At 40.1% G+C, this 12,314-nt stretch overlaps 1 long non-coding RNA gene across 1 annotated transcript; it reads right to left on the bottom strand.

Annotated features, from left to right (window-relative positions):
* Positions 1–1,397: 1,397 nt before the first annotated feature.
* On the bottom strand, positions 1,398–2,760 carry LOC122969988. Its single transcript, XR_006399123.1, has 2 exons — positions 2,686–2,760; positions 1,398–1,780 (listed from the first exon to the last, which is right to left on the bottom strand). It is a non-coding gene; the product is annotated as an uncharacterized LOC122969988 (long non-coding RNA).
* Between the last annotated feature and the right edge of the window lie 9,554 nt (positions 2,761–12,314).

The raw sequence follows: 12,314 nt of genomic DNA on the forward strand, positions 1-12,314 counted from the left end.
AGAGGTGAATGTGCACACAGGGATGATGTTGTGTTATTTTATATTAAATGCTGGATGGTGTTTGCATGTATATATTTTTTAAAAATGTCCCAAATGCATCCCTGCACTTTGCTAGATGGACTGCAGTGGTCCACTATGGGTTGCAACAGGTAAGTGCCATCACATTCACACCCATCATCTTCATCATCATCATGGTCCAAACTGGCTCCGCCAACGCACCACATTCTCCCTGAGATGGGCAAAAGCATCATCCAGCGCCAGAATCATCAGCACCACCACATAAAAAAAAAAAACTGGGGGGGCAACGATGCTGCAAGTTGGCTGCATGTTTGTGGGTCCGCGATCCAAAGCGTTGCCGCTTCCAGACGCACCAAAACAAACCCTGCGTCAGGTGCCTTGCAGCAGCCACGCGTCATTCCTTGACCCACTTCACCGACCACGACTCAGCCCGGATGAGCAGCAGCAGCTCATTTCACACAACTTTTCTGATGCTTTTTAATTTCACATACACACACATCAAAAAGATATGCATCCGCCACAAAGAGTCCATCATCATACATCCACCGCAGGACGAGACGAACAGAATTTTGGCTCGTTCAGACTTAACTTACCCGCATCCCGCAGCTGCTCTTGACATCTTTATTTAAAACGTGTATCCTCTCTTTGTTTTTTAGTTGGCGCTCCTCGCCCTCAGCCGCTTAACCTTTGCCTGAAAGCAGCCGAGCAGAGTGGAGAGCAGCCGTTATTTCCTCTTGGGGAGGTGAGGTGAAGTCCTTTTTGGCACAGGGTACCCGACCCGACGGCGCGCAGCCGCTGCTCACAGACGGAGCGCTTTATTGTTTCTAACGGGCGCGCTACCGCAACATGGCAATACGGGGTCTAACCCAGCGTGATGGGAGCGCTCGTTAAACTGACACTGTTAACCACATGACACCAGCTTTTAGGTGGCGCTCACCCACACAACACAGTTCATCCTCACTGATGACTTCAGCGGGGGCACACTACAGAATCCCCCCCGTCCTCCCACCCCCCTGTCCTGTATGGACAGCTGTAAGACGAATTTGGGGAATTTATAGGAACATTACTTACAGGAAAAAAAACGTGGTAAAAGCGCTGAAAAGCCGTTTTAAATCATTAAAGGGTTCTTTAAAATTCGGCATAAAAGGGATGCAACAAGCAACATTTTATTTCAATAAAATCTCAGTTTACCTCTTCCTACTATCTGTATTTAATTGAGAGTGAAAAATCTATCAATTGTTAAAAGTCTATATTTTATTGCTACTCGAAATGTTTGATGAATGCCGACTTGAAAAGTAAAGATTTATGCAACTTCTTGTAGTGTGTTCTGCTTGGTGTCTACTTCTCCAATTAACAAGGAAATATGAAATATTCAGATCTTAGAATGGAGTTTGCAATCATTTATTTTCCACTCCAAACAAAAACACAGACCAAACTACTTCAAAAGAGCTTTTACAGTGGTGATATGTGACTGAATTAAACTGTATAAAATGTTTATTTTTAATTTTTCCATATTTATAATCTATAATATTTTCTGAATCTACACTTGAAAGGGGGATCGGGTTGCGATGCAGCTGTGTCTCTTATGGTTTTAACGGACAAATGTCCAAACCGCTGATCAACAAGGTAGTGAATCCCTCCAGTTCAAGGGGGATGTGGCAAGCAGAGGCTGCATGACCTCTGACCTTTGTGTCCAACAGAGGCAAGCAGGGATGCTGGAGGCTGGATTGACATGAACCATTTAATTTGAGGAAAAACGTTGCTATGGATACAGAAAAGTAAACACATTGTTGGGGTTAAAGATCAAATAAAGACCAGAGATATATTTTAAACAGCACAATTTCAAAAATATTAAATTAGGGGAGAAATTAAACCTCATAGTTGGCTTTTCTTTAATTAATTAAATAATTGTCAATCACTGTTACCACTTTTTGTACAACAGGAATTGAGTCAACAATGTAAGCTGTCCACAGCTATTTTATATATATGTCACATCCAGCGTGTGGAGATGTTCCATGTGCGATGAATCAAAGAGACTTGAATGGCATCATTTGCTGATTCAAGCTGCTTGTTGCAATTTTTACACCCAAAAGAGTTTCATTCTATGGTGATGTAATGAGCGCCTCAGCTGGAAATATGGATTCATTTACAGAAAATCACGTTAGTCACCTTTAGTGTCACTAATTACAGAACTAGATACACAATTTGACTATTTTTCAACTGTTTTTATACAATCCAAACCTTAAAACAGTAGGTATGAGAAATTTTCATTTTCATACATATACAGTACATGTTGACATGCCCACTAGCCATCACAACCGGTATTCACACTCACTCAGCCATTTAAACTATCTGCTGCTCTGTTAGATGTTTATTATAAAAACTAATTGCTTACATCACCTGTATGTTTGAGACGCAACACTGCAAACAAACATTTATCTATGAATAACATGAAAATCTTTAAAAGACTTAAATCATGTTGAAAGACAATGAAAGCTGCCCTCAGTGCAACCATCACACCACCTCTGTACATTTATACCTATTTACTTGCAATATGTTTTAGTTGAATGATTCTATATTTATTTGCAGTTAATATGCACTGAACTGTTCATAATGCAGAAATGGCAACAAACTCACAGTGTTAATCATCAGTAGCTGTAAACTTACCTGAAGGGATGATAATTTGACAAATGAATCCATGTGTCCCACGTCATGCATTACATCTCATGCATTACCACTGCAGCAGAGAATTTAAAGTTGTAATTTACAATTCACAATTGCAATTTAATGTTAAGATCCCCGCCAGACATTTTTGAAGACATACTGTATAAAAATACTCTGCTTTTACTAATAACATCTACTCCTTCTCCCTCATTAAAAATCCAGAATCTATGAACATACAAATATTGTTCATTTTTTTAACTGCTGGATACAAGATGTCTCCAACTTCACTGTAAAGTCCATTCTCAGTGTTTGTGCACTGGAGGCTTCAAGTTTCCACATCACACTTGTGTAAGTTGTGTGCTGGTCCAGGATTGGCTCCAAAATTGTTGTGATGTCACAAATCATGCTCACAGGTACGCTCCTTTAACTCAGATTTAAGGTGAACACAGAAACTTTCCTGTTTCAGCAGATGAATGTGAAAACAGTCTCCTAGTGTCAAACTTTGCACATACATTATTCTGCACAGTGAAGCTCAAACATCCAGCTGAAGGAACAAGGAGAAAAACATATTTTTGAATGGAGGGGGACTTTGAAGTTATGTATAAATATATATATATTTATATATATATATATATATTGCACATTGCTGCCTCAACTTCTTACTGTGTGTTCAAACAGAATGCAAAGTGAATTTTAGATGCAGCACAATTGCGTATAAAGTCAAGGGAATGGAAATTTGCACGCAGATACGTCTGCGTGAGATGAAAATGTCTCAACCTGAGCAAAAAATTCTGTGTGTGTATCCGGGGATTTAAGAATCAGCTTCATAAACGTATGGAAAGAAGAGAGACTAGAGTGAAATAACAGAAAGAACCAGAGATTCTGGTGAGTTCTGGGTTCAGTCAGAGGCTGTACTGAACACAAACATACAAGCACAACTGCTGCTAACATAGGGTTGGTATATTGGCTGTTTTGGCTGAATATAAATGGTCCAGCGGTCACATTGATGCATGAGGTGTGACATCATTTCACTTTCTGTCTGAACACATCTAAACAGCTTTCAAGTAAGTCAGTCAGTCATGGCATGGCCAGCAACCCGAGGTTTTCGATACACAATGAAATGTGCCAAAAGTTGGGTAAGCATTCCTATGGAAACCCAGTATTTATGTTAAATGATGTTTTAACCCATCATTAGGCTCTGCAATGGGTAACAGGCTGTGCCATCCTAAATTTACTGAGCCCTCTGACAGGAAACACCATTCTCTAGCCCTGACCTAATATCATTTTAAGCTGCCTTTGAATCTTCTCACCCAAGCATATACTCAGCAGCTTGAACTGGCCTTACATCTACGCTGACCCCATTGGCTTGATAGGCAGTATCATCTACCATGGCCCACTAGGTAATCCAGCCATCATCCCTGCTTATCTAGCTCCACTTGTTTTACAAATAGCTGCCAGATATATCAGAAAACTTTTCCACACCATTTTCTGACCTAATGCACCCTTAAATCATCATAGAATCCTACCCTCCCCCCAAGCAAAGAGCACATAGTCAGCGGCTGGACCCAGCCTTGTATACGGTATACATTGCATCTGCTTAGGCTAAACTAACTGGCTTCATAGGCAACTTCATCTGAATACCATGGCCCACTCAGTTGTCCAATCATCATCAGTGTTTATCTAGTTCCACTAGTGTTATACTATATAGCCACTAATTAAACTGAAGGCTGTTACAGTGTCCCAGAATCACCCCCCTATTTACCCACTCAACACAGCCCTTTGAAGCAAGCTATAGTCACTTGTGTCTGTAATATCACTACCTAACAGCATGCTAGCAAACAACAATGAGCAGCTAAAAACACATTGAGTTGGCATGGTGCTATCATTGGCAACATGTTGCTCATCCTGCAAGCAACAAGTCAAACAACCATCTTCAGCTACTTCACCATAGCAAGCAACACAGCTTTCTACACCTTTACCAGTTAACAGTATCAGCTAAGAACATGCTAGCCAACAACAGTCGGCTAATAACATCTTACACTGACTGGAATGATAAGTTAACCAGCATGCTAACAACACATTGATTTAGCCAGCAGGCTGCCTGAGCCACCAAATAAACCAAACAACCTCCTTCATCTACCTCATCTTAGCAAAAAAAAAAAAGCATTCACCTCTGTCTGTATCAGTTAAAAACATTCAGCTATAATTAGCAGCTTTCTGCTGAAACCACCCAACAAACCCATCAATCAAGAATCTTCAGCTACCTCATCAAAGCAAGCAACACACTATACAGTTTCCTTGTCTATAACATCACCAGCTAACATTATAAGTTTAAGATTCTGCACCTACTTATCTTTGCTCCAGTCACTCACCTTCTTATCCAGACATTCACTGGCTGCAATGTCGGCCATGTTTTTCACTGTCTGCTTTGGTTCCACCCTCTTGTACCCACCTGTTCAGGTAACATGTAAAAAAAAAATCTCCTGAGGAACTATGAGCTGTTTCCTAAATCCATTCTCATTTCTTGTTTAAAATTGCTTTCTGCCTAACACTCACAAACAAACAAAATCCCATCTTGTTTCCTTTTTGCATCTAAAAAGTTTTTTGTCCAAATGCAATCAGCATTTTGAATGTAAGAATCTGACCAACAAATATGTTTTCATAGTGTTTTGTTTTCTGTTTTCACCAGTGTTCTGTGTTTCACACTTAGATGGTGTTTTGTCACCATATTTGTTCTTTATGTTACATCGTCTTGTGCTTATTTATGTTTTGGTGAGCTAAAGACGATTTTCCAATTGAATTTAAATGAGTTATTATCTAAATTAGTTTTAATCATAAAATGTTCCTGTACATTTTGTTTACCTGTGTTATACTTATGATTACAGTACTGCTCCCATAAGGTCTTTGGAGACTGGTTTGTGTCTCTTCACATGTGCATGTTCAGTTAAACATTCTTATATTTCTCATTTTAAAAAATGAATACTTGTATGAGAAACCATTTGGAAAAATGAACCTTTCATAACCTGTAACTTCACTCATTAGACACCAGAGAACACAATGAGTTTAAGAAGACAGAGCTCCAGTATACACTGACCTAGTTACTGGAACATCACAGAGACTGCACAGCATCATTTTCCCACCAACAACTGCACTTCCCTGAAGGAATTTTATGTAATACATTTTCGTTTTACTATATGAAAATAGGTACACACAATAGTAAATTTGCCTTCTACTTTCCACCTAATATTAAAAACCCAGACAGATGATGTTTTGGCACAGTCAACACATATCAGTTGATGGTGTCAATAAAAACGGCCATAATAGGTGCCAAAGTTGTAATTTAGAGTCCTATATTATAAAAAGAAGTGAGTCAGACAACTAAAGATCTTATACAATATACTGTATATATACTGTATTGCCCAGGCTGGAGTTGCATGGCCAACAAAGCTCCAGTTTAGCTGAAGTCTGAGAAACCTATTGATCAATCAGAACTGGATCAGCTTGATCTGACATGTATCAATGAAAGAAGCATCACTTTTGTCATAATCTACCCGTATTAATATCTGCTGTCTGTCTCTGCCTTTGCCATTTGGATGTATCTTATGTCTCTCTTCTGCTTGTTGAGTTAGTGATACGTCACTGTGAGTTTGTCATTATGAGTGACACCGTTCTCTTACTAATTTGACCTCAACAGTATACTGTTAACTCCATACTCTCTGCTCTGGTCTGGCAGCCACCATCCCACACCCGCTCTCTCTCTTTTGACACCTGCTACGCACACAACCTGACCACCACCCCACTCACCCCTTTCCCCACCCATTCCGGCATTGCCATGGCATGTGTGAAAAAGCGCAAGGCGGAAATGTTCCTCAATGCAGCTGCATGTGTAAATAGTGAAAATCGCTAGCGGTGCAAGAATGGTTATCCCAGTAATTTACCAGGAACTATGTGTGAAAGAGGCTTAAGAAATAAGGATCCAGATTGTCTTGACTTTTTGTGGTCAATGTGTTTCAGAGCTTTAGATGGACTGCACTTACATAGCAACTCTCTAGTCCAACCAGAGGCTGCCATGCAAGGTGCCAACCTGCTCATCAAGACCTAATCTAATGCACATTCACACACACACACACACACATCCCAACGGCACAGCCACCGGGAGCAATTTGGGGTTCAGTATCTTGCCCAAGGACTTTTTGACATGCAGACTGGAGGAGCCGGGGATCGAACCGCCGATTTTCCAATTAGTGGACGATCTGCTCTACCTCCTGAGCCACAGCCATCCCTTCACAAACTTTAGCAACTGACATAGTTTTAAAACCTCATAAACCTCCTCTTTGGCCTCCATCTTTTCCTCTTGCCTAGCAGCTCCAGCTTCAACTTCCTTCTCCCAATATAACCAGCATCTCTGCTGTGGCTGAAAGCCCAATCAAACATTATTCTGCTTCTTTTTCCAGCCTTCCTAATCACTAAACATTCTGTCAATAGTATGTATATAGTATGAGCTAGGTTGCCTAGAGACAGCATACTAATAAGACAAGGCAATATTAACGTTCTAACCTTTTCGTAAATGAACTTTACCCTGTACGCAGTCAGCAGCTCATTCAATATTACAGATTGATATACTGTAGATACACAGAGTAGATACGCAGTATGTAGCCGTGGTCCTTGGCCTTCACTGGGCCTCATGCTGCTTCTCCAGCTGTACAGAGCATCTCAGATATTGTAGTGTTTGCCATTGACTTCTTAATGTACTCTATGCCGCCCCCCTCCTCCCTTTGCAGCCCATTCAGTGGCAAAAGATGATGTTGTTATCAGCACTAAGGGCTGAGTGTGCATTCCTCTTCCTGAAGATATTATCTCTCCCCTCCTCTGCAGACAGCCAGAGAAAGGAAAGAGTGATCGCGGCAGAGGGTTGGGAAACTCCTCTTTTTGACACCATATCAACTCAGTGCTCCTTATCGCTCCCATTTGCTGCTGAGCCAGACGATTACCAGAGTGGCTTTATTCACACAGCCCCGACACTCAATTAGTCTCCCACACCCACTCACTCTGTTAGCGCACAGTGCCGGGGACCCACAGCAGCAAACACAAGAGCAAAGAAATGCAGATGAGTTGACCCGTATCAACAGATCGAAGCTCGCTGTGTTTTAAGAAAATCCACTGCTGACCTCATGTCTTACATAAGGATTTTTTGTGTGGTGTGAAAGGAAAGACAACATTGTTTCTAAGTGCTCCAGTGTTTTGTGCTTTTGTTTTATCAGAAACAGAATTGTATGAATGAATGCAGATGTCAGTGAACAAAGCAACAATGACAGCTGGAGGTGACATGTCTCCTTACTCATTTCGTATGATGCAATAAAAATATGACTGTGAATAAGATAATATACAATAATAAGATTAATATACCTGTAGATAAATGAACCTGATAATAAAACTTTCATGTATGATGGTGTTTAACACAAGAGGAGCAAGGGAATATAGTGTTATTTCCTGGGGCTACCAGCCAGAGCTTTAACTGAGAATGGTCACATAATCTTCTTACATAGCTAGCTACTTAGCTACATTCATGGAAAACAACTACAGAAAAATGGCCACTCTTGTGTCTCTCTGCTAAATATGAAGGAACAAGCCAGCAGAAGATTAGCTCTTAGCATAAAGACTAACCCTGCTAGCAAAATTTAATATGTTAAATTGTGAGTTTAAGATATGCTGGTAGGATGGATTTTTAACCTTTGGACAGAGCTAGGTTAACGGCTTCCACATTTCCAGTCTTTATGCTAAGCTAAGCTAAGCTAACCGTCTGCTGGCTCTAGCAACCAAAATAACAATTCAGTTAGTAATCACAGTACATAGTCCAAAGAATCTGCAAGTAGCTTCAAAATAGCTATAAGTGTTGTAACCTGCAGGGTTACAGGGTTTTATTTTTGAGACCAACAGTGGCCTATATCTGTTATGTCATGTAATCATCAGTAGTCTCAAATGTTAAAAATGATGATTGTGTGAGAGGCACAAATTGGGGGAAAGATAACCCCTATGAGATTTAAGTGAAGATAAATCTATAGGAGATGAAAAATCTTCTAATTATATAGATATTTGTGTTGTAGGTCTTGATGTCAACTTTTACAAGTGTTGTCAACACAATCCCCTGCTGTTCCTTTACATTTTAATAGTATGTTCTGTCTAACTGTGAACAGTCTGTCAATGCTACATCACAATGTCGAAAGATTTTCAGATATTGACGACTCAGTCCAAACTCTCTGGGCAAAGAATTAGAGACATGTTCATTTACAGGAGAACCAGACTGAGGACAGCCATGACTTGCTGATGCTGATCAAGGTACATCCATGCATGATTCAATGTGAATTTCAATGAGAAACTTTAACTTTAGGTGAAGAGGCATTGGTTACTGCAATGCACAACTTTTGTCCTAATGTTACACCAGATGGCCAGTAGAGTGGTCAATTGAGATACCCCTCTAGTTGGCTCAAATGCTATTCTGGTGAAAACCTGGTGTAAAAATGAACTTCAATCTTCTGAATACGTCTAAAGGCAAAACTGTTTATACCTCTTCCGAATGGCCACACTCTAAGTCAGAGTGGAAAAATTGCTGTCTTAGCCTCCTCCTGGCTGCATCCCACTGATCTGTCCCCAAGAGCTATGAGGCTTTTGCATGTCTTTGTAGTCTTAATCCATGGGAAATGGGCATGGGCATAATGGCGAACACTTTCAGACAGTCTCTCCTCGAAAGCATTCTTTCATTCATGTTGCACACATGAGAAATGATGAAAGTACTTGTGTTCAGAATGAAAAAAGAGAGCTGGGAAAAGAATTTCAATCTCTGCCTATTTTCACAACTCTGCCAACCTGGAAATGACATTTATATACTACTAAATTGTTTGTTGGGACTGAAGTTTGCATCCTTAGTCGTGTGTGGTTATGTTTAGGCAACAAAAGCACTTTAGTTAAGGTCGGTGAAAGATGGTGGTAGGGGGTAAAAGTTCATTAACATGTCATGTCTTGTGCTTCAAGTGACTACAGACTTTCTATATTAAACTAAGACCATGATCTTTCCCTAACCCTAACCAACTACTATCAGTGCCTGAACATAACCATACAGTAATGCTGTAGTTACTATCAGCAGATATTTTACTACAAAATCAGATATTTTGGTGGAAAAACATGACATATATTGTCACTGAACATTTTACAGATGTGTTCAGTATCAACATTTGTGCAACTTGTCAGATTTATCGTAACATAATCTGGAAGGCATTTTGTTTCCTTCAGAATGTATTTGCTGTGGCAAATATGTAGTATAGAAACGTAATCTCTAGGAGACAGGGTTTTCTGTGGATTTCATTGAAGAGTTAACTTTACGTTTTAACATTATCTGTGTCATTACATTGAGATTCATGCTGGATCCAAAGAAGACAGATTCTCCTGCCACTTACCTGGTAATCACTGTTCAGTTCTTTACAGGAGGAAAATTGAAACATCTGTAATTGCTGAGGCTTTGAAAATCTTGCACTTTCATTCCTGCCTGACAGTCCCTCTAAAAACCAAATTACATTTGTGTCAAGTCTGGATCTGCTACAAAAATCCTCAGCTGACCTCTTAAGATAAAGAATGAAGATCTCAATCTTTACCACTGTGGCAGGTTATCAGTGATCCCAGGTTCAATTCAGCTTGTACTGTAAGAAATGTGTTCTTGTAGTTCCAAGCTACTGTTAATGTGAAACGTTTGACAGGAAATGCTGTCATTTGTCCATCTATTGACTCTCACTGAAAGTGGAGAAGACAACTTTGGTGTGTTTCCCAGGAGCGGAGAGGATAAATGTTCCTTCCCTCGGTGCAGCGCTGCTCCAATCACCAACATAATTACACAAAGTCTATTTGCTGGGGAGGATTTGCTACAGCTCTGCTTTTGATCAATGTCCATGCATGGAGACCCCCAGCCCCCTCCCTGTTTGGCAAATACCAGTTTGAAACACTTACCTGTCACTGTCAGCTCATCTGTTTTTCACTGTAAAATTCCTCTGTCCTTTTTTTTTCTTCGCACAGCACATATTTACAGGATTGCATCTTTTTTTTAAAGAATGTGAAGTCAGCAAGTGAGGCCTAATGTCTTTCATATTTCAGCGTGATGGGCATCGATGGCACAGCATACTCCTCTGAAAGAGTTTTTGATTATTGCAGTCAGCTCAGTTCCTGCAGACACAGCGATGCTGACGGGATTTTACACCTAGAGGAGACGCTTCCTCAAGACCCCCCTCATTCTGTCTCATCAGTGCGTTCATTAATGCTTCTAAAGAAATTTCACTTAGTGGTTATATGCTGTGTTTATTTTTGAAATATACCTCCTTGTAGGCAAGAACAGTTAGTGTGGTATTTGAGCATAGCAAGTCATTCTTGACCTTGGAAACACATTTCACTAGCTTTGTCTGGCGCTATTGACTGTATCCCAAAACCTTACTTAACAAATGGAATCAGGTGGCATCACGTTACCTAAATGTGGAGCTTCACCACAGGATAACTGGTCACAACACTGACTGGGACGGTGTCAAAGTCGGCAACGAAGAGACCCCCAGAGAGGGGTTCACACGCAAGTTTGTAGGTCACATGATGACACCTCAACAAGTTCCACTTGCTACAGAAGGCCTTCAGAAAAAGTGTGAACCTTGACTTGAAAATATTTTGTCTCAATATTTTGTTGATTGTACAGTCTTACAGGGCACTTGGAAAATGTAATCAATCATGGATTATGTATCATACATTAAATCACATTACTTTAATTATTACTTAGCACTCTCAGTAATTAGTTACATTATTCTTTACATTAATTTCCACCAAAAGGTGCTGGTATTTTACACATGTAATGTGTAATTGCATGTGTAAAACTACAAAAACAAGACAACATGGTTTAGCTATCTGCCAGCCCACAGTTTGGAGATATTTATTGATCATTAAAAGCTAGCTTAGTCCCAGTGACTGAACGCACAACTCCAGAAAAGTTAATCTTTCTCCCCAAATCCCAGGTGTGAATGGCTTAAGCAATTTGAGGTACTGGTTCTTACAATGTGTTGTCTGACCACATCAGAAATAGAATGCGTTTATAGTTGTTCTGAACAGCCTCACTCAAAGGTGGAGTGAAAAACTGACTTGTTTGGACCTATGCCATCACTTGCGGCAGCACATGCATCAGCCATGAATTGTCCTAAAAGGGAAATCTCAGTGTTTTTCAACCTGGACCCTATTTTCCTGGGGACAACAGTTTTAGAAATTGGTCCAGTGTTGAGCGAGAACACTGCAGCCGGCAGCCGCAAAACAGGCTGCAATGTAATCTGACGGGACAATAGCGCACTGTCAATATATATCCACTAAAAGTGCTTGTTTTTGCCACTGACAGGCTCAGATTGTTATTATAAGTGCCTGACAACATTATGGAAACGACCATACAGAGAAGATAAAAAGTTTTTCTTTACCTCTCACTTGATCTGGTCTGTTGTTGTGTTTATGTACCATGTCTTGCTCAAGGAGAAGTCTCATTCTGGAATCTTGTGAGAGTTGAGTTGTTTTCAAAATCAGTTAAATGTTGTGGAAATTTTAAAAATTAATTAGCAAGTTGTCTTTGA

The sequence above is a fragment of the Thunnus albacares genome, chromosome 19 (genome assembly GCF_914725855.1).
Source record: "Thunnus albacares chromosome 19, fThuAlb1.1, whole genome shotgun sequence".
Classification (NCBI taxonomy): Eukaryota; Metazoa; Chordata; class Actinopteri; order Scombriformes; family Scombridae; genus Thunnus; species Thunnus albacares.